The sequence below is a fragment of the Somniosus microcephalus genome, chromosome 25, assembly GCF_052327205.1.
Source record: "Somniosus microcephalus isolate GS21.2 chromosome 25, FLI_Smic_1.0, whole genome shotgun sequence".
NCBI classification, from domain to species: domain Eukaryota; kingdom Metazoa; phylum Chordata; class Chondrichthyes; order Squaliformes; family Somniosidae; genus Somniosus; species Somniosus microcephalus.
The window spans coordinates 5,205,223-5,232,727 of record NC_141011.1 but is presented as its reverse complement, the minus strand read 5'-3'; positions in this window follow the sequence as shown (position 1 = coordinate 5,232,727).

The following is a 27,505-nucleotide window of genomic DNA, read 5'->3' as shown; positions in this document are numbered from 1 at the left end:
CACCCAAGGTGGATAACTTCGCACTTGTCCACATTATAGTGCATCTGCCATTTATCCGCCCAATCGCCCAGTCTGTCCAAATCGCTCTGGAGCTTCCTGGTCTCTTCCTCTGAGCCCACCCCCCCTCCTAGTTTAGTGTCGTCTGCAAATTTGGAAATGCTGCATCCGACTCCCTGATCCAGGTCATTAATGTAAATTGTGAACAGCTGGGGGCCCAGGACAGATCCCTGTGGTACCCCACTTGTTACTGCCTGCCATTCAGAAAATGAGCCGTTTATTCCAACTCTCTGTTTTCTATCTGACAGCCAGTTCCCTATCCACGCCAAAACTTTCCCCTTTATCCCATGAGCCTCAATTTTCCATGCTAATCTTTTATGTGGGACCTTATCGAAGGCCTTTTGGAAGTCCAGGTACACCACATCTACTGGCTCTCCCCCATCTATTCTACCAGTTACTCCCTCAAAAAATTCCAATAGATTAATCAAGCACGATTTACCCTTTGTAAATCCATGTTGACTCTGTCCTATCCTGTCCCCATTTGCTAAGTGCTCCGCTATTTCATCCTTAATGATGGACTCCAGCATTTTGCCCACAACTGATGTAAGGCTTACAGGTCTGTAATTACCTGCTTTTTCCCTACCCCCCTTTTTGAATAGTGGGGTAACGTTAGCTACCCTCCAATCCATCGGCACTGTTCCCGAGTCTAATGAATTCTGAAAAATCATCCTTAGTGCATCCGCTATCTCTAGGGCCACCTCCTTCAGTACCCTAGGATGCATGTTATCAGGCCCTGGGGATTTGTCCACCTTCAATCCCTTTAGCTTCCTTAACACCATATCCTTAGAGATATTGATTTGCGTCAGTTCCTCCTTTGCCAATGTCCCTATTTTTCCCGATATCCCAGGGAGGTTTTTTGTGTCTTCCTTCGTAAAGACTGACCCAAAGTATGCATTTAGTTGATCTGCCATTTCCTTATTTCCCATTATATATTCCCCCGTATCTGACTGCAATGGACCAACTTTGGTTTTCACCAGTCTTTTCCTTTTGATATACTTATAAAAGCTTTTGGAGTTAGTTTTTATATTTTCCGCCAGCTTGTTTTCGTAAGCTATTTTGCCCCTCTTGATTATGCCCTTTGCCCTCCTTTGCTCTATCTTAAACTGTTCCCAATCTTCCGCTCTGGCGCTTTTTTTGGCTATTTTATACGCCCTATCTTTGGATTTTATGCTGTCTCTAATTTCCCCTGTTATCCACGGTTGATGTATTCTAATACATCCCAGCACTGGGGTTTATTCTAATACCTCCCAGCACTGGGGTTTATTCTAATACCTCCCAGCACTGGGGTTTATTGTAAAACCTCCCAGCACTGGGGTATCTCTAATATCTCCCAGCACTGGGGTTTATTCTAATACCTCCCACCTCTAGGGTTTATTCTAATACCTCCCAGAACTGGGGTTATTCTAATACCTCCCAGCACTAGGGTTTATTCTAATACCTCCCAGCACTGGGGTTTATTCTAATACCTCCCAGCACTAGGGTTTATTCTAATACCTCCCAGCACTGGGGTTTATTCTAATACCTCCCAGCACTAGGGTTTATTCTAATACCTCCCAGCACTGGGGTTTATTCTAATACCTCCCAGCTCCAGGGTTTATTCTAATACCTCCCAGCACTGGGGTTTATTCTAATACCTCCCAGCACTAGGGTTTATTCTAATACCTCCCAGCTCCAGGGTTTATTCTAATACCTCCCAGCACTGGGGTTTATTCTAATACCTCCCAGCTCTAGGGTTTATTCTAAAACCTCCCAGCACTAGGGTTTATTCTAATACCTCCCAGCACTAGGGTTTATTGTAATACCTCCCAGCACTGGGGTTTATTCTAATACCGCCCAGCTCTAGGGTATATTCAAATACCTCCCAGCTCTAGGGTTTATTCTAATACCCCCCAGCACTGGGGTTTATTCTAATACCTCACAGCACTAGGGTTTATTCTAATACCTCCCAGCACTAGGGTTTATTCTAATACCTCGCAGCACTGGAGTTTATTCTAATACCTCCCAGCACTGGGGTTTATTCTAATACCTCCCAGCACTGGGGTTTATTCTAAAACCTCCCAGCACTGGGGTTTATTCTAATACCTCCCAGCACTGGGGTTTTTCTAATACCTCCCAGCACTAAGGTTTGTTCTAATACCTCCCAGCACTGGGGTTTATTCTAATACCTCCCAACACTGGGGTTTATTCTAATACCTCCCAGCACTAGGGTTTATTCTAATACCTCCCAGCACTGGGGTTTATTCTAATACCTCCCAGCACTAGGGTTTATTCTAATACCTCCCAGCACTAGGGTTTATTCTAATACCTCCCAGCACTGGGGTTTATTCTAATACCGCCCAGCTCTAGGGTATATTCAAATACCTCCCAGCTCTAGGGTTTATTCTAATACCCCCCAGCACTGCGGTTTATTCTAATACCTCACAGCACTAGGGTTTATTCTAATACCTCCCAGCACTAGGGTTTATTCTAATACCTCGCAGCACTGGAGTTTATTCTAATACCTCCCAGCACTAGGGTTTATTCTAATACCTCCCAGCACTGGGGTTTATTCTAATACCTCCCAGCACTGGGGTTTATTCTAATACCTCCCAGCACTAGGGTTTATTCTAATACCTCCCAGCACTGGGGTTTATTCTAATACCGCCCAGCTCTAGGGTATATTCAAATACCTCCCAGCTCTAGGGTTTATTCTAATACCCCCCAGCACTGGGGTTTATTCTAATACCTCACAGCACTAGGGTTTATTCTAATACCTCCCAGCACTAGGGTTTATTCTAATACCTCGCAGCACTGGAGTTTATTCTAATACCTCCCAGCACTGGAGTTTATTCTAATACCTCCCAGCACTGGGGTTTATTCTAATACCTCCCAGCACTGGGGTTTATTCTAAAACCTCCCAGCACTGGGGTTTATTCTAATACCTCCCAGCACTGGAGTTTATTCTAATACCTCCCAGCACTGGGGTTTATTCTAATACCTCCCAGCACTGGGGTTTATTCTAAAACCTCCCAGCACTGGGGTTTATTCTAATACCTCCCAGCACTGGAGTTTATTCTAATACCTCCCAGCACTGGAGTTTATTCTAATACCTCCCAGCACTGGGGTTTATTCTAATACCTCCCAGCACTGGGGTTTATTCTAATACCTCCCAGCACTGGGGTTTTTCTAAAACCTCCCAGCACTGGGGTTTATTCTAATACCTCCCAGCACTGGAGTTTATTCTAATACCTCCCAGCACTGGAGTTTATTCTAATACCTCCCAGCACTGGGGTTTATTCTAATACCTCCCAGCACTGGGGTTTATTCTAATACCTCCCAACACTGGGGTTTATTCTAATACCTCCCAGCTCTAGGGTTTATTCTAATACCTCCCAGCACTGGGGTTTATTCTAATACCTCCCAGCACTGGGGTTTATTCTAATACCTCCCAGCTCTAGGGTTTATTCTAATAACTCCCAGCACTGGGGTTTATTCTAACACCTCCCAGCACTGGGGTTTATTCTAATACCTCCCAGCACTGGGGTTTATTCTAATACCTCCCAGCACTGGGGTTTATTCTAATACCTCCCAACTCTAGGGTTTATTCGAATACCTTCCAGCACTGGGGTTTATTCTAATACCTCCCAGCACTGCGGGTTTATTCTAAAACCTCCCAGCTCTAGGGTTTATTCTAATACCTCCCAGCACTAGGGTTTATTCTAATACCTCCCAGCACTGGGGTTTATTCTAATACCGCCCAGCTCTAAGGTTTATTCTCATACCTCCCAGCTCTAGGTTTTATTCTAATACCTCCCAGCACTGGGGTTTATTCTAATAGCTCCCAGCACTAGGGTTTATTCTAATTCCTCCCAGCTCTAGGGTTTATTCTAATACCTCCCAGCACTGGGTTTATTCTAATACCTCCCAGCACTGCGGTTTATTCTAATACCGCCCAGCTCTAGGGTATATTCAAATACCTCCCAGCTCTAGGGTTTATTCTAATACCCCCCAGCACTGGGGTTTATTCTAATACCTCACAGCACTAGGGTTTATTCTAATACCTCCCAGCACTGGGGTTTATTCTAATACCTCGCAGCACTGGAGTTTATTCTAATACCTCCCAGCACTGGGGTTTATTCTAATACCTCCCAGCACTGGGGTTTATTCTAAAACCTCCCAGCACTGGGGTTTATTCTAATACCTCCCAGCACTGGAGTTTATTCTAATACCTCCCAGCACTGGGGTTTATTCTAATACCTCCCAGCACTGGGGTTTATTCTAATACCTCCCAGCACTGGGGTTTATTCTAATACCTCCCAGCACTGGAGTTTATTCTAATACCTCCCAGCACTGGGGTTTGTTCTAATACCTCCCAGCACTGGGGTTTATTCTAACACCTCCCAGCACTGGGGTTTATTCTAATAACTCCCTGCACTGGGGTTTATTCTAATACCTCCCAGCACTGGGGTTTATTCTAATACCTCCCAGCACTGGGGTTTATTCTAATACCTCCCAGCACTGGGGTTTATTCTAATACCTCCCAACTCTCGGGTTTATTCGAATACCTCCCAGCACTGGGGTTTATTCTAATACCTCCCAGCACTGCGGGTTTATTCTAAAACCTCCCAGCTCCAGGGTTTATTCTAATACCTCCCAGCACTAGGGTTTATTCTAATACCTCCCAGCTCTGGGGTTTATTCTAATACCACCCAGCTCTAGGGTTTATTCTCATACCTCCCAGCTCTAGGTTTTATTCTAATACCTCCCAGCACTGGGGTTTATTCTAATAGCTCCCAGCACTAGGGTTTATTCTAATTCCTCCCAGCTCTAGGGTTTATTCTAATACCTCCCAGCACTGGGTTTATTCTAATACCTCCCAGCACTAGGATTTATTCTAATACCTCCCAGCACTGGTGTTTATTCTAATACCTCCCAGCAATGGGGTTTATTCTAATACATCCCAGCACTGGGGTTTATTCTAATACCTCCCAGCACTGGGGTTTATTCTAATACCTCCCAGCACTGGGGTTTATTCTAAAACCTCCCAGCACTGGGGTATCTCTAATATCTCCCAGCACTGGGGTTTATTCTAATACCTCCCACCTCTAGGGTTTATTCTAATACCTCCCAGAACTGGGGTTATTCTAATACCTCCCAGCACTAGGGTTTATTCTAATACCTCCCAGCACTGGGGTTTATTCTAATACCTCCCAGCACTAGGGTTTATTCTAATACCTCCCAGCACTGGGGTTTATTCTAATACCTCATAGCACTAGGGTTTATTCTAATACCTCCCAGCACTGGGGTTTATTCTAATACCTCCCAGCACTGGGGTTTATTCTAATACCTCCCAGCACTAGGGTTTATTCTAATACCTCCCAGCACTGGGGTTTATTCGAATATCTCCCAGCACTAGGGTTAATTCTAATACCTCCCAGCTCTAGGGTTTATTCTAATACCTCTAAGCACTGGGGTTTATTCTAATACCTCCCAGCTATAGGGTTTATTCTAATACCTCCCAGCACTGGGGTTTATTCTAAGACCGCCCAGCTCTAGGGTTTGTTCTAATACCTCCCAGCTCTAGGGTTTATTCTAATACCTCCCAGCACTGGGGTTTATTCTAATACCTCCCAGCACGAGGGTTTATTCTCATACCTCCCAGCACTGGGGTTTATTCTAATACCTCCCAGCACTGGGGTTTATTCTAATACCTCCCAGCTCTAGGGTTTATTCTAATACCTCCCAGCACTGGGGTTTATTCTAATACCTCCCAGCACTGGGGTTTATTCTAATAACTCGCAGCACTGGGGTTTATTCTAATACCTCCCAGCACTGGGGTTTATTCCAATCCCTCCCAGCACTGGGGTTTATTCTAATACCTTCCAGCACTGGGGTTTATTCTCATGCCTCCCAGCACTGGGGTTTATTCTAATACCTCCCAGCACTGGGGTTTATTCTAATACCTCCCAGCACTGGGATTTATTCTAATACCTCCAAGCACTGGGGTTTATTCTAATACCTCCCAGCACTAGCGTTTATTCATACACCTCCCAGCTCTAGGGTTTATTCTAATACTTCCCAGCACTCGGGTTTATTCTAATACCTCCTAGCATTGGGGTTTATTCTAATACCTCCCAGCTCTCGGGTTTATTCTAATACCTCCCAGCTCTAGGGTTTATTCTAATACCTCCCAGCTCTAGGGTTTATTCTAATACCTCCCAGCTCTAGGGTTTATTCTAATACCTCCCAGCACTAGGGTTTATTCTAATACCTCCCAGCTCTAGGGTTTATTCTAATACCTCCCAGCACTGGGGTTTATTCTAATACCTCCCAGCACTGGGGTTTATTCTAATACCTCCCAGCACTGGGGTTTATTCTAATACCTCCCAGCTCTAGGGTTTATTCTAATACCTCCCAACACTTATGTTTATTCTAATACCTCCCAGCACTGGGGTTTATTTTAATACCGCCCAGCTCTAGGGTTTATTCTAATACCTCCCAGCTCTAGGGTTTATTCTAATACCTCCCAGCACTGGGGCTTATTCTAATACCTCCCAGCACTGGGGTTTATTCTAATACCTCCCAGCTCTAGGGTTTATTCTAATACCTGCCAGCACTGGGGCTTAATCTAATACCTCCCAGCTCTAGGGTTTATTCCAATACCTCCCAGCACTGGGTTTTCTTCCAATACCTCCCAGCTCTAGGGTTTATTCTAATACCTCCCAGCACTGGGGTTTATTCTAATACCTCCCAGCACTGGGGTTTATTCTAATACCTCCCAGCACTGGGATTTATTCTAATAGCTCCCAGCACTGGGGTTATTCTAATAACTCCAGGCACTAGGGTTTATTCTAATATCTCCCAGCTCTGGGGTTTCTTCTAATACCTCCCAGCACTAGGGTTTATTCTAATACCTCCCAGCACAGGGGTTTATTCTAATACCGCCCAACTCTCGGGTTTATTCTAATACCTCCCAGCTCTAGGGTTTATTCTAATACCTCCCAGCACTGGGGTTTATTCTAATACCTCCCAGCACTGGGGTTTATTCTAATACCTCCCAGCTCTAGGGTTTATTCTAATACCTCCCAGCACTGGGGTTTATTCTAATACCTCCCAGCACTGGGTTTTATTCTAATACCTCCCAGCTCTAGGGTTTATTCTAATTCCTCCCAGCACTGGGGTTTATTCTAATAGCTCCAAGCACTGGGGTTTATTCTAATACCTCCCAGCTCTCGGGTTTATTCTAATACCTCCCAGCACTGGGGTTTATTCTAATACCTCCCAGCACTGGGGTTTATTCTAATACATCCCAGCACTGGGGTTTATTCTAATAGCTCCCAACTCTAGGGTTTATTCTAATACCTCCCAGCACTGGGGTTTATTCTAATACCTCCCAGCACTAGGGTTTATTCTAATACACCCCAGCTCTAGGATTTATTCTAATACCTCCCAGCACTGGGGTTTATTCTAATACCTCCCAGCTCGAGGGTTTATTCTAATACCTCCCAGCACTGGGTTTATTCTAATACCTCCCAGCACTAGGGTTTATTCTAATACCTCCCAGCACTGGTGTTTATTCTAATGCCTCCCAGCACAGGGGTTTATTCTAATACATCCCAGCACTGGTGTTTATTCTAATACCTCCCAGCACTGGGGTTTATTCTAATACCTCCCAGCACTGGGGTATCTCTAATATCTCCCAACTCTAGGGTTTATTCTAATACCTCACAGAACTCGGGTTATTCTAATACCTCCCAGCACTTGGGTTTATTCTAATACCTCCCAGCACTGGGGTTTCTTCTAATACCTCCCAGCACTAGGGTTTGTTCTAATACCTCCCAGCACTGGTGTTTATTCTAATACCTCCCAGCACTAGGGTTTATTCTAATACCTCCCAGCACTGGGGTTTATTCTAATACCTCCCAGCACTGGGGTTTATTCTAATACCTCCCAGCACTAGGGTTTATTCTAATACCTCCCAGCACTGGGGTTTATTCTAATATCTCCCAGCACTGGGGTTTATTCTAATACCACCCAGCTCTAGGGTTTATTCAAATACCTCTAAGCACTGGGGTTTATTCTAATACCTCCCAGCTATAGCGTTTATTCTAATACCTCCCAGCTCTAGGGTTTATTCTAATACCTCCCAGCACTAGGGTTTATTCTAATACCTCCCAGCACTGGGGTTTATTCTAATACCGCCCAGCTCTAGGGTTTATTCTAATACCTCCCAGCACTGGGGTTTATTCTAATACCTCCCAGCACTGGGGTTTATTCTAATACCTCCCAGCTCTTGGGTTTATTCTAATACCTCCCAGCACTGGGGTTTATTCTAATACCTCCCAGCTCTAGGGTTTATTCTAATACCTCCCAGCACTGGGGTTTATTCTAATACCTCCCAGCACTAGGGTTTATTCTAATATCTCCCAGCACTGGGGTTTATTCTAATACCTCCCAGCTCTAGGGTTTATTCTAATACCTCCCAGCACTGGGGTTTATTCTAATACCTCCCAGGTCTAGGGTTTATTCTAATACCTCCCAGCACTAGGGTTTATTCTAATACCTCCCAGCACTGGGGTTTATACTAATACCTCCCAGCACTAGGGTTTATTCTGATACCTTCCAGCTCTGGGGTTTATTCTAATACCTCCCAGCACTGGGGTATCTCTAATATCTCCCAGCACTGGGGTTTATTCTAATACCTCCCAACTCTAGGGTTTATTCTAATACCTCCCAGAACTGGGGTTATTCTAATACCTCCCAGCACGAGGGTTTTATTCTAATACCTCGCAGCACTGGGGTTTATTCTAATACCTCCCAGCACTGGGGTTTATTCTAATACCTCCCAGCACTGGGGTTTATTCTAATACCTCCCAGCACTGGGGTTTATTCTAATACCTCCCAGCGCTGGGGTTTATTCTAATACCTCCCAGCACTGGGGTTTATTCTAATACCTCCCAGCTCTAGGGTTTATTCTCATACCTCCCAGCACTGGGGTTTATTCTACTAACTCCCAGCACTGGGGTTTATTTTAATACCTCCCAGCACTGGGGTTTATTCTAATACCTCCCAGCACTAGGGTTTATTCTAATACCTCCCAGCACTGGGGTTTATTGTAATACCTCCCAGCTCTAGGGTTTATTCTAATACCTCCCAGCACTGGGGTTTATTCTAACACCTCCCAGCACTGGGGTTTATTCTAATACCTCCCAGCACTGGGGTTTATTCTAATACCTGCCAGGTCTGGGGTTTATTCTAATACCTCCCAGCACTGGGGTTTATTCTAATACCTCCCAGCTCTAGGGTTTATTCTAATACCTCCCAGCACTGGGGTTTATTCTAATACCTCCCAGCACTGGGTTTTATTCTAATACCTCCCAGCTCTAGGGTTTATTCTAATTCCTCCCAGCACTGGGGTTTATTCTAATAGCTCCAAGCACTGGGGTTTATTCTAATACCTCCCAGCTCTCGGGTTTATTCTAATACCTCCCAGCACTGGGGTTTATTCTAATACCTCCCAGCACTGGGGTTTATTCTAATACCTCCCAGCACTGGGGTTTATTCTAATACCTCCCAGCACTAGGGTTTATTCTAATACACCCCAGCTCTCGGATTTATTCTAATACCTCCCAGCACTGGGGTTTATTCTAATACCTCACAGCTCTGCGGGTTTATTCTAAAACCTCCCAGGTCTAGGGTTTATTCTAATACCTCCCAGCACTAGGGTTTATTCTAATACCTCCCAGCACTGGGGTTTATTCTCATACTGCCCAGCTCTAGGGTTTATTCTCATACCTCCCAGCTCTAGCGTTTATTCTAATACCTCCCAGCACTGGGGTTTATTCTAATACCTCCCAGCACGAGGGTTTATTCTAATACCTCCCAGCTCGAGGGTTTATTCTAATACCTCCCAGCACTGGGTTTATTCTAATACCTCCCAGCACTAGGGTTTATTCTAATACCTCCCAGCACTGGTGTTTATTCTAATGCCTCCCAGCACAGGGGTTTATTCTAATACATCCCAGCACTGGTGTTTATTCTAATACCTCCCAGCACTGGGGTTTATTCTAATACCTCCCAGCACTGGGGTATCTCTAATATCTCCCAGCTCTAGGGTTTATTCAAATACCTCTAAGCACTGGGGTTTATTCTAATACCTCCCAGCTATAGCGTTTATTCTAATACCTCCCAGCTCTAGGGTTTATTCTAATACCTCCCAGCACTAGGGTTTATTCTAATACCTCCCAGCACTGGGGTTTATTCTAATACCGCCCAGCTCTAGGGTTTATTCTAATACCTCCCAGCACTGGGGTTTATTCTAATACCTCCCAGCACTGGGGTTTATTCTAATACCTCCCAGCTCTTGGGTTTATTCTAATACCTCCCAGCACTGGGGTTTATTCTAATACCTCCCAGCTCTAGGGTTTATTCTAATACCTCCCAGCACTGGGGTTTATTCTAATACCTCCCAGCACTAGGGTTTATTCTAATATCTCCCAGCACTGGGGTTTATTCTAATACCTCCCAGCTCTAGGGTTTATTCTAATACCTCCCAGCACTGGGGTTTATTCTAACACCTCCCAGGTCTAGGGTTTATTCTAATACCTCCCAGCACTAGGGTTTATTCTAATACCTCCCAGCACTGGGGTTTATACTAATACCTCCCAGCACTAGGGTTAATTCTGATACCTCCCAGCTCTGGGGTTTATTCTAATACCTCCCAGCACTGGGGTATCTCTAATATCTCCCAGCACTGGGGTTTATTCTAATACCTCCCAACTCTAGGGTTTATTCTAATACCTCCCAGAACTGGGGTTATTCTAATACCTCCCAGCACGAGGGTTTTATTCTAATACCTCGCAGCACTGGGGTTTATTCTAATACCTCCCAGCACTGGGGTTTATTCTAATACCTCCCAGCACTGGGGTTTATTCTAATACCTCCCAGCACTGGGGTTTATTCTAATACCTCCCAGCGCTGGGGTTTATTCTAATACCTCCCAGCACTGGGGTTTATTCTAATACCTCCCAGCTCTAGGGTTTATTCTCATACCTCCCAGCACTGGGGTTTATTCTACTAACTCCCAGCACTGGGGTTTATTTTAATACCTCCCAGCACTGGGGTTTATTCTAATACCTCCCAGCACTAGGGTTTATTCTAATACCTCCCAGCACTGGGGTTTATTGTAATACCTCCCAGCTCTAGGGTTTATTCTAATACCTCCCAGCACTGGGGTTTATTCTAACACCTCCCAGCACTGGGGTTTATTCTAATACCTCCCAGCACTGGGGTTTATTCTAATACCTGCCAGGTCTGGGGTTTATTCTAATACCTCCAAGCACTAGGGTTTATTCTAATACCTCCCAGTACTAGGGTTTATTCTAATACCTCCCAGCACTGTGGTTTATTCTAATACCTCCCAGCACTGGGGTTTATTCTAATACCTCCCAGCACTGGGGTTTATTCTAATACCTCCCAGTACTGGGGTTTATTCTAATATATCCCAGCACTGGGGTTTATTCTAATACCTCCCAGTACTGGGGTTTATTCTAATACCTCCCAGCACTGGGGTTTATTCTAATACCTCCCAGCTCTAGGGTTTATTCTAATACCTCCTGGCACTGTGGTTTATTCTAATACCTCCCAGCACTGGGGTTTATTCTAATACCTCCCAGCACTGGGGTTTATTCTAATACCTCCCAGCACTGGGGTTTATTATAAAACCTCCCAGCTCTGGGGTTTATTCCAACACCTCCCAGCACTGGGGTTTATTCTAATACGTCCCAGCACGAGGGTTTATTCTAATACCTCCCAGCACTGGGGTTTATTCTAATACCTCCCAGCACTAGGGTTTATTCTAATACCTCCCAGCACTTGGGTTTATTCTCATACCTCCCAGCACTGGGGTTTTTTCTAATACCTCGCAGCACTGGGGTTAATTCCAATACCTCCCAGCACTGGGGCTTATTCTAATACCTCCCAGCACTGGGGTTTATTCTAATACCTCCCAGCTGTAGGGTTTATTCTAATACCTCCCAGCTCTAGGGTTTATTCTAATACATCCCAGCACTAGGGTTTATTCTAATAGCTCCCAGCTCTAGGGTTTATTCTAATACCTCCCAGCACTGGGGTTTATTCTAATACCTCCCAGCACTAGGGTTTATTCTAATACCTCCCAGCACTGGGGTTTATTGTAATACCTCCCAGCTCTAGGGTTTATTCTAATACCTCCAAGCACTGGGGTTTATTCTAATACCTCCCAGCACTGGGGTTTATTCTAATACCTCCCAGCACTGGGGTTTATTCTAATACCTCCCAGCACTGGGGTTTATTCTAATACCTCCCAGCACTGGGGTTTATTCTAATACCTCCCAGCACTGGGGTTTATTCTAATACCTCCCAGCTCTAGGGTTTATTCTCATACCTCCCAGCACTGGGGTTTATTCTAATACCTCGCAGCACTGGGGTTTATTCTACTACATCCCAGCACTGGGGTTTATTTTAATACCTCCAAGCACAAGGGTTTATTCTAATACCTCCCAGCACTGGGGTTTATTCTAATACCTCCCAGCTCTCGTGTTTATTCTAATACCTCCCAGCACTGGGGTTTATTCTAATACCTCCCAGCACTGGGGTTTATTCTAATACCTCCCAGCACTGGGGTTTATTCTAATACCTGCCAGGTCTGGGGTTTATTCTAATACCTCCAAGCACTCGGGTTTATTCTAATACCTCCCAGCTCTACGGATTATTCCAATACCTCCCAGCTCTAGGGATTATTCTAATACCTCCCAGCACTAGGGTTTATTCTAATACCTCCCAGCACTGGGGTTTATTCTAATACCACCCAGCACTGGGGTTTATTCTAATACCTCCCAGCACTGGGTTTTATTCTAATGCCTCCCAGCACTGGGGTTTATTCTAATACCTCCCAGTACTGGGGTTTATTCTAATACCTCCCAGCACTGGGGTTTATTCTAATACCTCCCAGTACTGGGGTTTATTCTAATACCTCCCAGCACTGGGGTTTATTCTAATACCTCCCAGCTCTAGGGTTTATTCTCATACCTCCCAGCACTGGGGTTTATTCTACTAACTCACAGCACTGGGGTTTATTTTAATACCTCCCAGCACTGGGGTTTATTCTAATACCTCCCAGCACTAGGGTTTATTCTAATACCTCCCAGCACTGGGGTTTATTGTAATGCCTCCCAGCTCTAGGGTTTATTCTAATACCTCCCAGCACTGGGGTTTATTCTAACACCTCCCAGCACTGGGGTTTATTCTAATACCTCCCAGCACTGGGGTTTATTCTAATACCTGCCAGGTCTGGGGTTTATTCTAATACCTCCAAGCACTAGGGTTTATTCTAATACCTCCCAGCACTAGGGTTTATTCTAATACCTCCCAGCACTGTGGTTTATTCTAATACCTCCCAGCACTGGGGTTTATTCTAATACCTCCCAGCACTGGGGTTTATTCTAATACCTCCCAGTACTGGGGTTTATTCTAATATATCCCAGCACTGGGGTTTATTCTAATACCTCCCAGTACTGGGGTTTATTCTAATACCTCCCAGCACTGGGGTTTATTCTAATACCTCCCAGCTCTAGGGTTTATTCTAATACCTCCTGGCACTGTGGTTTATTCTAATACCTCCCAGCACTGGGGTTTATTCAAATACCTCCCAGCACTGGGGTTTATTCTAATACCTCCCAGCACTGGGGTTTATTATAAAACCTCCCAGCTCTGGGGTTTATTCCAACACCTCCCAGCACTGGGGTTTATTCTAATACGTCCCAGCACGAGGGTTTATTCTAATACCTCCCAGCATTGGGGTTTATTCTAATACCTCCCAGCACTAGGGTTTATTCTAATACCTCCCAGCACTTGGGTTTATTCTCATACCTCCCAGCACTGGGGTTTTTTCTAATACCTCGCAGCACTGGGGTTAATTCCAATACCTCCCAGCACTGGGGCTTATTCTAATACCTCCCAGCACTGGGGTTTATTCTAATACCTCCCAGCTGTAGGGTTTATTCTAATACCTCCCAGCTCTAGGGTTTATTCTAATACATCCCAGCACTAGGGTTTATTCTAATAGCTCCCAGCTCTAGGGTTTATTCTAATACCTCCCAGCACTGGGGTTTATACTAATACCTCCCAGCACTGGGGTTTATTCTAATACCTCCCAGCACTAGGGTTTATTCTAATACCTCCCAGCACTGGGGTTTATTGTAATACCTCCCAGCTCTAGGGTTTATTCTAATACCTCCCAGCACTGGGGTTTATTCTAATACCTCCCAGCACTGGGGTTTATTCTAATACCTCCCAGCACTGGGGTTTATTCTAATACCTCCCAGCACTGGGGTTTATTCTAATACCTCCCAGCACTGGGGTTTATTCTAATACCTCCCAGCACTGGTGTTTATTCTAATACCTCCCAGCTCTAGGGTTTATTCTCATACCTCCCAGCACTGGGGTTTATTCTAATACCTCGCAGCACTGGGGTTTATTCTACTACATCCCAGCACTGGGGTTTATTTTAATACCTCCAAGCACAAGGGTTTATTCTAATACCTCCCAGCACTGGGGTTTATTCTAATACCTCCCAGCTCTCGTGTTTATTCTAATACCTCCCAGCACTGGGGTTTATTCTAATACCTCCCAGCACTGGGGTTTATTCTAATACCTCCCAGCACTGGGGTTTATTCTAATACCTGCCAGGTCTGGGGTTTATTCTAATACCTCCAAGCACTCGGGTTTATTCTAATACCTCCCAGCTCTACGGATTATTCCAATACCTCCCAGCTCTAGGGATTATTCTAATACCTCCCAGCACTAGGGTTTATTCTAATACCTCCCAGCACTGGGGTTTATTCTAATACCACCCAGCACTGGGGTTTATTCTAATACCTCCCAGCACTGGGTTTTATTCTAATGCCTCCCAGCACTGGGGTTTATTCTAATACCTCCCAGTACTGGGGTTTATTCTAATACCTCCCAGCACTGGGGTTTATTCTAATACCTCCCAGTACTGGGGTTTATTCTAATACCTCCCAGCACTGGGGTTTATTCTAATACCTCCCAGCTCTAGGGTTTATTCTAATACCTCCCAGCACTAAGGTTTATTCTAATACCTCCCAGCACTGGGGTTTATTCTAATACCTCCCAGCACTGGGGTTTATTCTAATACCTCCCAGCACTGGGGTTTATTCTAATACCTCCCAGTACTGGGTATTATACTAATACCTCCCAGCACTGGGGTTTATTCTAATACCTCCCAGCACTGGGATTAATTCTAATACCTCCCAGCACTGGGGTTTATTCTAATACCTCCCAGCTCTAGGGTTTATTCTAATATCTCCCAGCACTAGGGTTTATTCTAATATCTCCCAGCACTTGGGTTTATTCTAATACCTCCCAGCACTGGGATTTATTCTAATACCTCCCAGCACTGGGGTTTATTCTAATACCTCCCAGCACTGGGGTTTATTCTAATACTTCCCAGCACTGGGGTTTATTCTAATACCTCCCAGCACTGGGGTTTATTCTAATACCTCCCAGCACTGGGGTTTATTCTAATACATCCCAGCACTAGGGTTTATTCTAATACCTCCCAGCACCAGGGGTTATTCTAATACCTCCCAACTCTAGGGTTTATTCTAATACCTCCCAGCACTAGGGTTTATTCTAATACCTCCCAGCTCTCGGGTTTATTCTAATACCTCCCAGCTCTAGGATTTATTCTAATACCTCCCAGCACGAGGGTTTATTATAATACCTCCCAGCACTGGGTTTATCCTAATACCTCCCAGCACTGGGGTTTATTCTAATACCTCCCAGCTCTAGGGTTTATTCTAATACCTCCCTGCTCTAGGGTTTATTCTAATACCTCCCAGCACTAGGGTTTACTCTAATACCTCCCAGCTCTAGGGGTTATTCTAATACCTCCCAGCTCTAGGGTTTATTCTAATACCTCCCAGCACTAGGGTTTATTCTAATACCTCCCAGCACTGGGGTTTATTCTAATACCTCCTAGCACTGGGGCTTATTCTAATACCTCCCAGCACTGGGGTTTATTCTAATACCTCCCAGCACTAGGGTTTATTCTGATACCTCCCAGCACTGGGGTTTATTCTAATACCTCCCAGCACTAGGGTTTATTCTAATACCTCCCAGCACTAGGGTTTATTCTAATACCTCCCAGCACTGGGGTTTATTCTAATACCTCCCAGCACTAGGGTTTATTCTAATACCTCCCAGCTCTAGGGTTTATTCTAATACCTCCCAGCACTGGGGTTTATTCTAATACCTCCCAGCACTAGGGTTTATTCTAATACCTCCCAGCTCTCGGATTTATTCTAATACCTCCCAGAACTGGGGTTTATTCTAATACCTCCCAGCACTAGGGTTTATTCTAATACCTCCCAGCATTCAGGTTTATTCTAATACCTCCCAGAACTGGGGTTTATTCTAATACCTCCCAGCTCTAGGGTTTATTCTAATACATCCCAGCACCAGGGTTTATTCTAATAGCTCCCAGCTCGAGGGTTTATTCTAATAGCTCCCAGCACTGGGGTTTATTCTAATACCTCCCAGCACTGGGGTTTATTCTAATACCTCCCAGCACTAGGGTTTATTCTAATACCTCCCAGCACTGGGATTTATTGTAATACCTCCCAGCTCTAGGGTTTATTCTAATACCTCCCAGCACTGGGGTTTATTCTAATACCTCCCAGCACTGGGGTTTATTCTAATACCTCCCAGCACTGGGGTTTATTCTAATACCTCCCAGCACTGGGGTTTGTTCTAATACCTCCCAGCACTGGGGTTTATTCTAATACCTCCCAGCACTGGGGTTTATTCTAATACCTCCCAGCTCGAGGGTTTATTCTCATACCTCCCAGCACTGGGGTTTATTCTAATACCTCCCAGCACTGGGGTTTATTCTACTACCTCCCAGCACTGGGGTTTATTTTAATACCTCCCAGCACAAGGGTTTATTCTAATACCTCCCAGCACTGGGGTTTATTCTAATACCTCCCAGCTCTAGGGTTTATTCTAATACCTCCCAGCACTGGGGTTTATTCTAATACCTCCCAGCACTGGGGTTTATTCTAATACCTCCCAGCACTGGGTGTTATTCTAATACCTCCCAGCGCTGGGGTTTATTCTAATACCTCCCAGTACTGGGGTTTATTCTAATACCTCCCAGCACTGGGGTTTATTCTAATACCTCCCAGTACTGGGGTTTATTCTAATACCTCCCAGCACCAGGGGTTATTCTAATACCTCCCAACTCTAGGGTTTATTCTAATACCTCCCAGCACTAGGGTTTATTCTAATACCTCCCAGCACTCGGGTTTATTCTAACACCTCCTAGCACTGGGGCTTATTCTAATACCTCCCAGCACTGGGGTTTATTCTAATACCTCCCAGCACAAGGGTTTATTCTAATACCTCCCAGCACTGGGGTTTATTCTAATACCTCCCAGCACTAGGGTTTATTCTAATACCTCCCAGCTCTAGGGTTTATTCTAATACCTCCCAGCACTGGGGTTTTTTCTAATACCTCCCAGCAGTAGGGTTTATTCTAATACCTCCCAGCTCTCGGGTTTATTCTAATACCTCCCAGAACTGGGGTTTATTCTAATACCTCCCAGCACTAGGGTTTATTCTAATACCTCCCAGCATTCAGGTTTATTCTAATACCTCCCAGAACTGGGGTTTATTCTAATACTTCCCAGCACTAGGGTTTATTCTAATACCTCCCAACTCTATGGTTTAGTCTAATACCTCCCAGCACTGGAGTTTTTTCTAATACCTCCCAGCACTAGGGTTTATTCTAATACCTCCCAGCACTAGGGTTTATTCTAATACCTCCCAGCACTGGGGTTTATTCTAATACCTCCCAGCCCTGGGGTTTATTCTAATACCTCCCAGTACTGGGGTTTATTCTAATACCTCCCAGCACTGGGGTTTATTCTAATAACTCCCAGCACTGGGGTTTATTCTAATACCTCCCAGCTCTAGGGTTTATTCTAATACCTCCCAGCTCTCGGGTTTATTCTAATACATCCCATCACTGGGGTTTATTCTAATACCTCCCAGCACTAGGGTTTATTGTAATACCTCCCAGCACTAGGGTTTATTCTAATACCTCCCAGCACTGGGGTTTATTCTAATACCTCCCAGCACTGGGGTTTATTCTAATACCTCCCAGAACTAGGGTTTATTCTAATACCTCCCAGCACTGGGGTTTATTCTAATACCTCCCAGCACTAGGGTTTATTCTAAAAGCTCCCAGCTCTAGGGTTTATTGTAATACCTCCCAGCACTGGGGTTTATTATAATACCTCCCAGAACTGGGGTTTATTCTAATACCTCCCAGCACTGGGGTTTATTCTAATACCTCCCAGCATTAAGGTTTATTCTAATGCCTCCCAGAACTGGGGTTTATTTTAATACCTCCCAGCACTAGGGTTTATTCTAATACCTCCCAACTCTAGGGTTTATTCTAATACCTCCCAGCACTGGGGTTTATTCTAATACCTCCCAGCACTGGGGTTTATTCTAATACCTCCCAGCACTGGGGTTTATTCTAATAACTCCCAGCACTTGGGTTTATTCTAATACCTCCCAGCACTGGGGTTTATTCTAATACCTCCCAGCACTGGGGTTTATTCTAATACCTCCCAGCACTTGGGTTTATTCTAATATCTCCCAGCCCTTGGGTTTATTCCAATACCTCCCAGCACTGGGTTTGATTCTAATACCTCCCAGCACTGGGGTTTATTCTAATACCTCCCAGCTCTAGGGTTTATTCTAATACCTCCCAGCACTAGGGGTTATTCTAATACCTCCCAGCTCTAGGGTTTATTCTAATACCTCCCAGCTCTAGGGTTTATTCTAATACCTCCCAGCTCTAGGGTTTATTCTAATACCTCCCAGCACAAGGGTTTATTCTAATACCTCCCAGCACTGGGGTTTATTCCAATACCTCCCAGCACTCGGGTTTATTCTAATACCTCCCAGCACTAGGGTTTATTCTAATACCTGCCAGCACTGGGGTTTATTCTCATACCTCCCAGCACTGGGGTTTATTCTAATACCTCCCAGAACTGGGGTTTATTCTAATACCTCCCAGCACTAGGGTTTATTGTAATACCTCCCAGCACTGGGGTTTATTCAAATACCTCCCAGCACTAGGGTTTATTCTAATACCTCCCAGCACTAGGGTTTATTCTAATACCTCCCAGCACTGGGGTTTATTCAAATACCTCCCTGCACTGGGGTTTATTCTAATACCTCCCAGCACTGGGGTTTATTCTAATACCTCCCAGCACTAGGGTTTATTCTAATACCTCCCAGCACTGGGGTTTATTCTAATACCTCCCAGCACTGGGGTTTATTCTAATACCTCCCAGCACTAGGGTTTTTTCTAATACCTCCCAGCACTAGGGTTTATTCTAATACCTCCCAGCACTGGGGTTTATTCTAATACCTCCCTGCACTGGGGTTTATTCTAATACCTCCCAGCACTAGGGTTTATTCTAATACCTCCCAGCTCTAGGGTTTATTCTATTACCTCCCAGCTGTAGGGTTTATTCTAATACCTCCCAGCACTAGGGTTTATTCTAATACCTCCCAGCTCTGGGGTTTATTCTAATACCTCCCAGCACTGGGGTATCTCTAATATCTCCCAGCACTGGGGTTTATTCTAATACCTCCCAACTCTAGGGTTTATTCTAATACCTCCCAGAACTGGGGTTATTCTAATACCTCCCAGCACTAGGGTTTTATTCTAATACCTCGCAGCACTGGGGTTTATTCTAATACCTCCCAGCACTGGGGTTTATTCTAATACCTCCCAGCACTGGGGTTTATTCTAATACCTCCCAGCACTGGGGTTTATTCTAATACCTCCCAGCACTGGGGTTTATTCTAATACCTCCCAGCACTGGGGTTTATTCTAATACCTCCCAGCTCTAGGGTTTATTCTCATACCTCCCAGCACTGGGGTTTATTCTACTACCTCCCAGCACTGGGGTTTATTTTAATACCTCCCAGCACTGGGGTTTATTCTAATACCTCCCAGCACTAGGGTTTATTCTAATACCTCCCAGCACTGGGGTTTATTGTAATACCTCCCAGCTCTAGGGTTTATTCTAATAACTCCCAGCACTGGGGTTTATTCTAACACCTCCCAGCACTGGGGTTTATTCTAATACCTCCCAGCACTGGGGTTTATTCTAATACCTGCCAGGTCTGGGGTTTATTCTAATACCTCCAAGCACTAGGGTTTATTCTAATACCTCCCAGCACTAGGGTTTATTCTAATACCTCCCAGCACTGTGGTTTATTCTAATACCTCCCAGCACTGGGGTTTATTCTAATACCTCCCAGCACTGGGGTTTATTCTAATACCTCCCAGTACTGGGGTTTATTCTAATACCTCCCAGCACTGGGGTTTATTCTAATACCTCCCAGTACTGGGGTTTATTCTAATACCTCCCAGCACTGGGGTTTATTCTAATACCTCCCAGCTCTAGGGTTTATTCTAATACCTCCTGGCACTGTGGTTTATTCTAATACCTCCCAGCACTGGGGTTTATTCTAATACCTCCCAGCACTGGGGTTTATTATAAAACCTCCCAGCTCTGGGGTTTATTCCAACACCTCCCAGCACTGGGGTTTATTCTAACACGTCCCAGCACGAGGGTTTATTCTAATACCTCCCAGCACTGGGGTTTATTCTAATACCTCCCAGCACTAGGGTTTATTCTAATACCTCCCAGCACTTGGGTTTATTCTCATACCTCCCAGCACTGGGGTTTTTTCTAATACCTCGCAGCACTGGGGTTAATTCCAATACCTCCCAGCACTGGGGCTTATTCTAATACCTCCCAGCACTGGGGTTTATTCTAATACCTCCCAGCTGTAGGGTTTATTCTAATACCTCCCAGCTCTAGGGTTTATTCTAATACATCCCAGCACTAGGGTTTATTCTAATAGCTCCCAGCTCTAGGGTTTATTCTAATACCTCCCAGCACTGGGGTTTATACTAATACCTCCCAGCACTGGGGTTTATTCTAATACCTCCCAGCACTAGGGTTTATTCTAATACCTCCCAGCACTGGGGTTTATTGTAATACCTCCCAGCTCTAGGGTTTATTCTAATACCTCCCAGCACTGGGGTTTATTCTAATACCTCCCAGCACTGGGGTTTATTCTAATACCTCCCAGCACTGGGGTTTATTCTAATACCTCCCAGCACTGGGGTTTATTCTAATACCTCCCAGCACTGGGGTTTATTCTAATACCTCCCAGCACTGGGGTTTATTCTAATACCTCCCAGCTCTAGGGTTTATTCTCATACCTCCCAGCACTGGGGTTTATTCTAATACCTCCCAGCACTGGGGTTTATTCTACTACCTCCCAGCACTGGGGTTTATTTTAATACCTCCAAGCACAAGGGTTTATTCTAATACCTCCCAGCACTGGGGTTTATTCTAATACCTCCCAGCTCTAGTGTTTATTCTAATACCTCCCAGCACTGGGGTTTATTCTAATACCTCCCAGCACTGGGGTTTATTCTAATACCTCCCAGCACTGGGGTTTATTCTAATACCTGCCAGGTCTGGGGTTTATTCTAATACCTCCAAGCACTCGGGTTTATTCTAATACCTCCCAGCTCTACGGATTATTCCAATACCTCCCAGCTCTAGGGATTATTCTAATACCTCCCAGCACTAGGGTTTATTCTAATACCTCCCAGCACTGGGGTTTATTCTAATACCACCCAGCACTGGGGTTTATTCTAATACCTCCCAGCACTGGGTTTTATTCTAATGCCTCCCAGCACTGGGGTTTATTCTAATACCTCCCAGTACTGGGGTTTATTCTAATACCTCCCAGCACTGGGGTTTATTCTAATACCTCCCAGTACTGGGGTTTATTCTAATACCTCCCAGCACTGGGGTTTATTCTAATACCTCCCAGCACTGGGGTTTATTCTAATACCTGCCAGGTCTGGGGTTTATTCTAATACCTCCAAGCACTCGGGTTTATTCTAATACCTCCCAGCTCTACGGATTATTCCAATACCTCCCAGCTCTAGGGATTATTCTAATACCTCCCAGCACTAGGGTTTATTCTAATACCTCCCAGCACTGGGGTTTATTCTAATAACACCCAGCACTGGGGTTTATTCTAATACCTCCCAGCACTGGGTTTTATTCTAATGCCTCCCAGCACTGGGGTTTATTCTAATACCTCCCAGTACTGGGGTTTATTCTAATACCTCCCAGCACTGGGGTTTATTCTAATACCTCCCAGTACTGGGGTTTATTCTAATACCTCCCAGCACTGGGGCTTATTCTAATACCTCCCAGCACTGGGGTTTATTCTAATACCTCCCAGCACTGGGGCTTATTCTAATACCTCCCAGCACTGGGGCTTATTCTAATACCTCCCAGTACTGGGGTTTATTCTAATACCTCCCAGCACTGGGGTTTATTCTAATACCTCCCAGTACTGGGGTTTATTCTAATACCTCCCAGCACTGGGGCTTATTCTAATACCTCCCAGCACTGGGGTTTATTCTAATACCTCCCAGCACTGGGGTTTATTCTAATACCTCCCAGCACTGGGGTTTATTCTAATACCTCCCAGCACTGGGGTTTATTCTAATACCTCCCAGCACTGGGTATTATACTAATACCTCCCAGCACTGGGGTTTATTCTAATACCTCCCAGCACTGGGATTAATTCTAATACCTCAGAGCACTGGGGTTTATTCTAATACCTCCCAGCTCTAGGGTTTATTCTAATATCTCCCAGCACTAGGGTTTATTCTAATATCTCCCAGCACTTGGGTTTATTCTAATACCTCCCAGCACTGGGATTTATTCTAATACCTCCCAGCACTGGGGTTTATTCTAATACCTCCCAGCACTGGGGTTTATTCTAATACTTCCCAGCACTGGGGTTTATTCTAATACCTCCCAGCACTGGGGTTTATTCTAATACCTCCCAGCACTGGGGTTTATTCTAATACATCCCAGCACTAGGGTTTATTCTAATACCTCCCAGCACCAGGGGTTATTCTAATACCTCCCAACTCTAGGGTTTATTCTAATACCTCCCAGCACTAGGGTTTATTCTAATACCTCCCAGCTCTAGGGTTTATTCTAATACCTCCCAGCTCTAGGATTTATTCTAATACCTCCCAGCACGAGGGTTTATTCTAATACCTCCCAGCACTGGGGTTTATCCTAATACCTCCCAGCACTGGGGTTTATTCTAATACCTCCCAGCTCTAGGGTTTATTCTAATACCTCCCTGCTCTAGGGTTTATTCTAATACCTCCCAGCACTAGGGTTTATTCTAATACCTCCCAGCTCTAGGGTTTATTCTAATACCTCCCAGCTCTAGGGTTTATTCTAATACCTCCCAGCACTAGGGTTTATTCTAATACCTCCCAGCACTGGGGTTTATTCTAATACCTCCTAGCACTGGGGCTTATTCTAATACCTCCCAGCACTGGGGTTTATTCTAATACCTCCCAGCACTGGGGTTTATTCTAATACCTCCCAGCACTAGGGTTTATTCTAATACCTCCCAGCACTAGGGTTTATTCTAATACCTCCCAGCACTGGGGTTTATTCTAATACCTCCCAGCACTAGGGTTTATTCTAATACCTCCCAGCTCTAGGGTTTATTCTAATACCTCCCAGCACTGGGGTTTATTCTAATACCTCCCAGCACTAGGGTTTATTCTAATACCTCCCAGCTCTCGGATTTATTCTAATACCTCCCAGAACTGGGGTTTATTCTAATACCTCCCAGCACTAGGGTTTATTCTAATACCTCCCAGCATTCAGGTTTATTCTAATACCTCCCAGAACTGGGGTTTATTCTAATACCTCCCAGCACTAGGGTTTATTCTAATACCTCCCAACTCTATGGTTTAGTCTAATACCTCCCAGCACTGGGGTTTATTCTAATACCTCCCAGCACTGGGGTTTATTCTAATACCTCCCAGCACTGAGGTTTATTCTAATACCTCCCAGCACTGGGGTTTATTCTAATACCTCCCAGCACGAGGGTTTATTCTAATACCTCCCAGCACTGGGGTTTATTCTAATACCTCCCAGCACGAGGGTTTATTCTAATACCTCCCAGCCCTGGGGTTTATTCTAATACCTCCCAGCACTGGGGTTTATTCTAATACCTCCCAGCACTGGGGTTTATTCTAATACCTCCCAGCACGAGGGTTTATTCTAATACCTCCCAGCCCTGGGGTTTATTCTAATACCTCCCAGCACTGGGGTTTATTCTAATACCTCCCAGCACTGGGGTTTATTCTAATACCTCCCAGCACTGGGGTTTATTCTAATACCTCACAGCTCTCGGGTTTATTCTAAAACCTCCCAGCACTAGGGTTTATTCGAATAGCTCCCAGCTCTAGGGTTTATTCTAATAACTCCCAGCACTAGGGTTTATTCGAATACCTCCCAGCTCTCGGGTTTATTCTAATACCTCCCAGCACCGGGGTTTATTCTAATACCTCCCAGCTCTAGGGTTTATTCTAATACCTCCTGGCACTGTGGTTTATTCTAATACCTCCCAGCACTGGGGTTTATTCTAATACCTCCCAGCACAAGGGTTTATTCTAATACCTCCCAGCTGTAGGGTTTATTCTAATACCTCCCAGCACTGGGGTTTATTCTAATACCTCCCAGCACTGGGGTTTATTCTAATACCTCCCAGCACTGGGGTTTATTCTGATACCTCCCAGCTCTAGGGTTTATTCTAATACGTCCCAGCACTGGGGTTTATTCTAATACCTCCCAGCACTGGGGTTTATTCTAATACCTCCCAGCACTGGGGTTTATTCTAATACCTCCCAGCACTGGGGTTTATTCTAATACCTCCCAGCACTGGGGTTTATTCTAATACCTCCCAGCACTGGGGTTTATTTTGAAACCTCCCAGCTCTGGGGTTTATTCCAATACCTCCCAGCACTGGGGTTTATTCTAATACGTCCCAGCACGAGGGTTTATTCTAATACCTCCCAGCACTGGGGTTTATTCTAATACCTCCCAGCACTAGGGTTTATTCTAATACCTCCCAGCACTTGGGTTTATTCTAATACCTCCCAGCACTGGGGTTTTTTCTAATACCTCCCAGCACTGGGGTAAATTCCAATACCTCCCAGCACTGGGGCTTATTCTAATACCTCCCAGCACTGGGGTTTATTCTAATACCTCCCAGCACTGGGGTTTATTCTAATAGCTGCCAGGTCTGGGGTTTATTCTAATACCTCCAAGCACTCGGGTTTATTCTAATACCTCCCAGCTCTACGGATTATTCCAATACCTCCCAGCTCTAGGGATTATTCTAATACCTCCCAGCACTAGGGTTTATTCTAATACCTCCCAGCACTGGGGTTTATTCTAATACCACCCAGCACTGGGGTTTATTCTAATACCTCCCAGCACTGGGTTTTATTCTAATGCCTCCCAGCACTGGGGTTTATTCTAATACCTCCCAGTACTGGGGTTTATTCTAATACCTCCCAGGACTGGGGTTTATTCTAATACCTCCCAGTACTGGGGTTTATTCTAATACCTCCCAGCACTGGGGTTTATTCTAATACCTCCCAGCACTAGGGTTTATTCTAATACCTCCCAGCACTAAGGTTTATTCTAATACCTCCCAGCACTGGGGTTTATTCTAATACCTCCCAGCACTGGGTATTATACTAATACCTCCCAGCACTGGGGTTTATTCTAATACCTCCCAGCACTGGGATTTATTCTAATACCTCCCAGCACTGGGGTTTATTCTAATACTTCCCAGCACTGGGGTTTATTCTAATACCTCCCAGCACTGGGGTTTATTCTAATACCTCCCAGCACTGGGGTTTATTCTAATACATCCCAGCACTAGGGTTTATTCTAATACCTCCCAGCACCAGGGGTTATTCTAATACCTCCCAACTCTAGGGTTTATTCTAATACCTCCCAGCACTAGGGTTTATTCTAATACCTCCCAGCTCTAGGGTTTATTCTAATACCTCCCAGCTCTAGGATTTATTCTAATACCTCCCAGCACGAGGGTTTATTCTAATACCTCCCAGCACTGGGGTTTATCCTAATACCTCCCAGCACTGGGGTTTATTCTAATACCTCCCAGCTCTAGGGTTTATTCTAATACCTCCCTGCTCTAGGGTTTATTCTAATACCTCCCAGCACTGGGGTTTATTCTAATACCTCCCAGCACTAGGGTTTATTCTAATACCTCCCAGCTCTAGGGTTTATTCTAATACCTCCCAGCACTGGGGTTTATTCTAATACCTCCCAGCACTGGGGTTTATTCTAATACCTCCCAGCACTAGGGTTTATTCTAATACCTCCCAGCTCTCGGATTTATTCTAATACCTCCCAGAACTGGGGTTTATTCTAATACCTCCCAGCACTAGGGTTTATTCTAATACCTCCCAGCATTCAGGTTTATTCTAATACCTCCCAGAACTGGGGTTTATTCTAATACCTCCCAGCACTAGGGTTTATTCTAATACCTCCCAACTCTATGGTTTAGTCTAATACCTCCCAGCACTGGGGTTTATTCTAATACCTCCCAGCACTGGGGTTTATTCTAATACCTCCCAGCACTGAGGTTTATTCTAATACCTCCCAGCACTGGGGTTTATTCTAATACCTCCCAGCACGAGGGTTTATTCTAATACCTCCCAGCACTGGGGTTTATTCTAATACCTCCCAGCACGAGGGTTTATTCTAATACCTCCCAGCCCTGGGGTTTATTCTAATACCTCCCAGCACTGGGGTTTATTCTAATACCTCCCAGCACTGGGGTTTATTCTAATACCTCCCAGCACGAGGGTTTATTCTAATACCTCCCAGCCCTGGGGTTTATTCTAATACCTCCCAGCACTGGGGTTTATTCTAATACCTCCCAGCACTGGGGTTTATTCTAATACCTCCCAGCACTGGGGTTTATTCTAATACCTCACAGCTCTCGGGTTTATTCTAAAACCTCCCAGCACTAGGGTTTATTCGAATAGCTCCCAGCTCTAGGGTTTATTCTAATAACTCCCAGCACTAGGGTTTATTCGAATACCTCCCAGCTCTCGGGTTTATTCTAATACCTCCCAGCACCGGGGTTTATTCTAATACCTCCCAGCTCTAGGGTTTATTCTAATACCTCCTGGCACTGTGGTTTATTCTAATACCTCCCAGCACTGGGGTTTATTCTAATACCTCCCAGCACAAGGGTTTATTCTAATACCTCCCAGCTGTAGGGTTTATTCTAATACCTCCCAGCACTGGGGTTTATTCTAATACCTCCCAGCACTGGGGTTTATTCTAATACCTCCCAGCACTGGGGTTTATTCTGATACCTCCCAGCTCTAGGGTTTATTCTAATACGTCCCAGCACT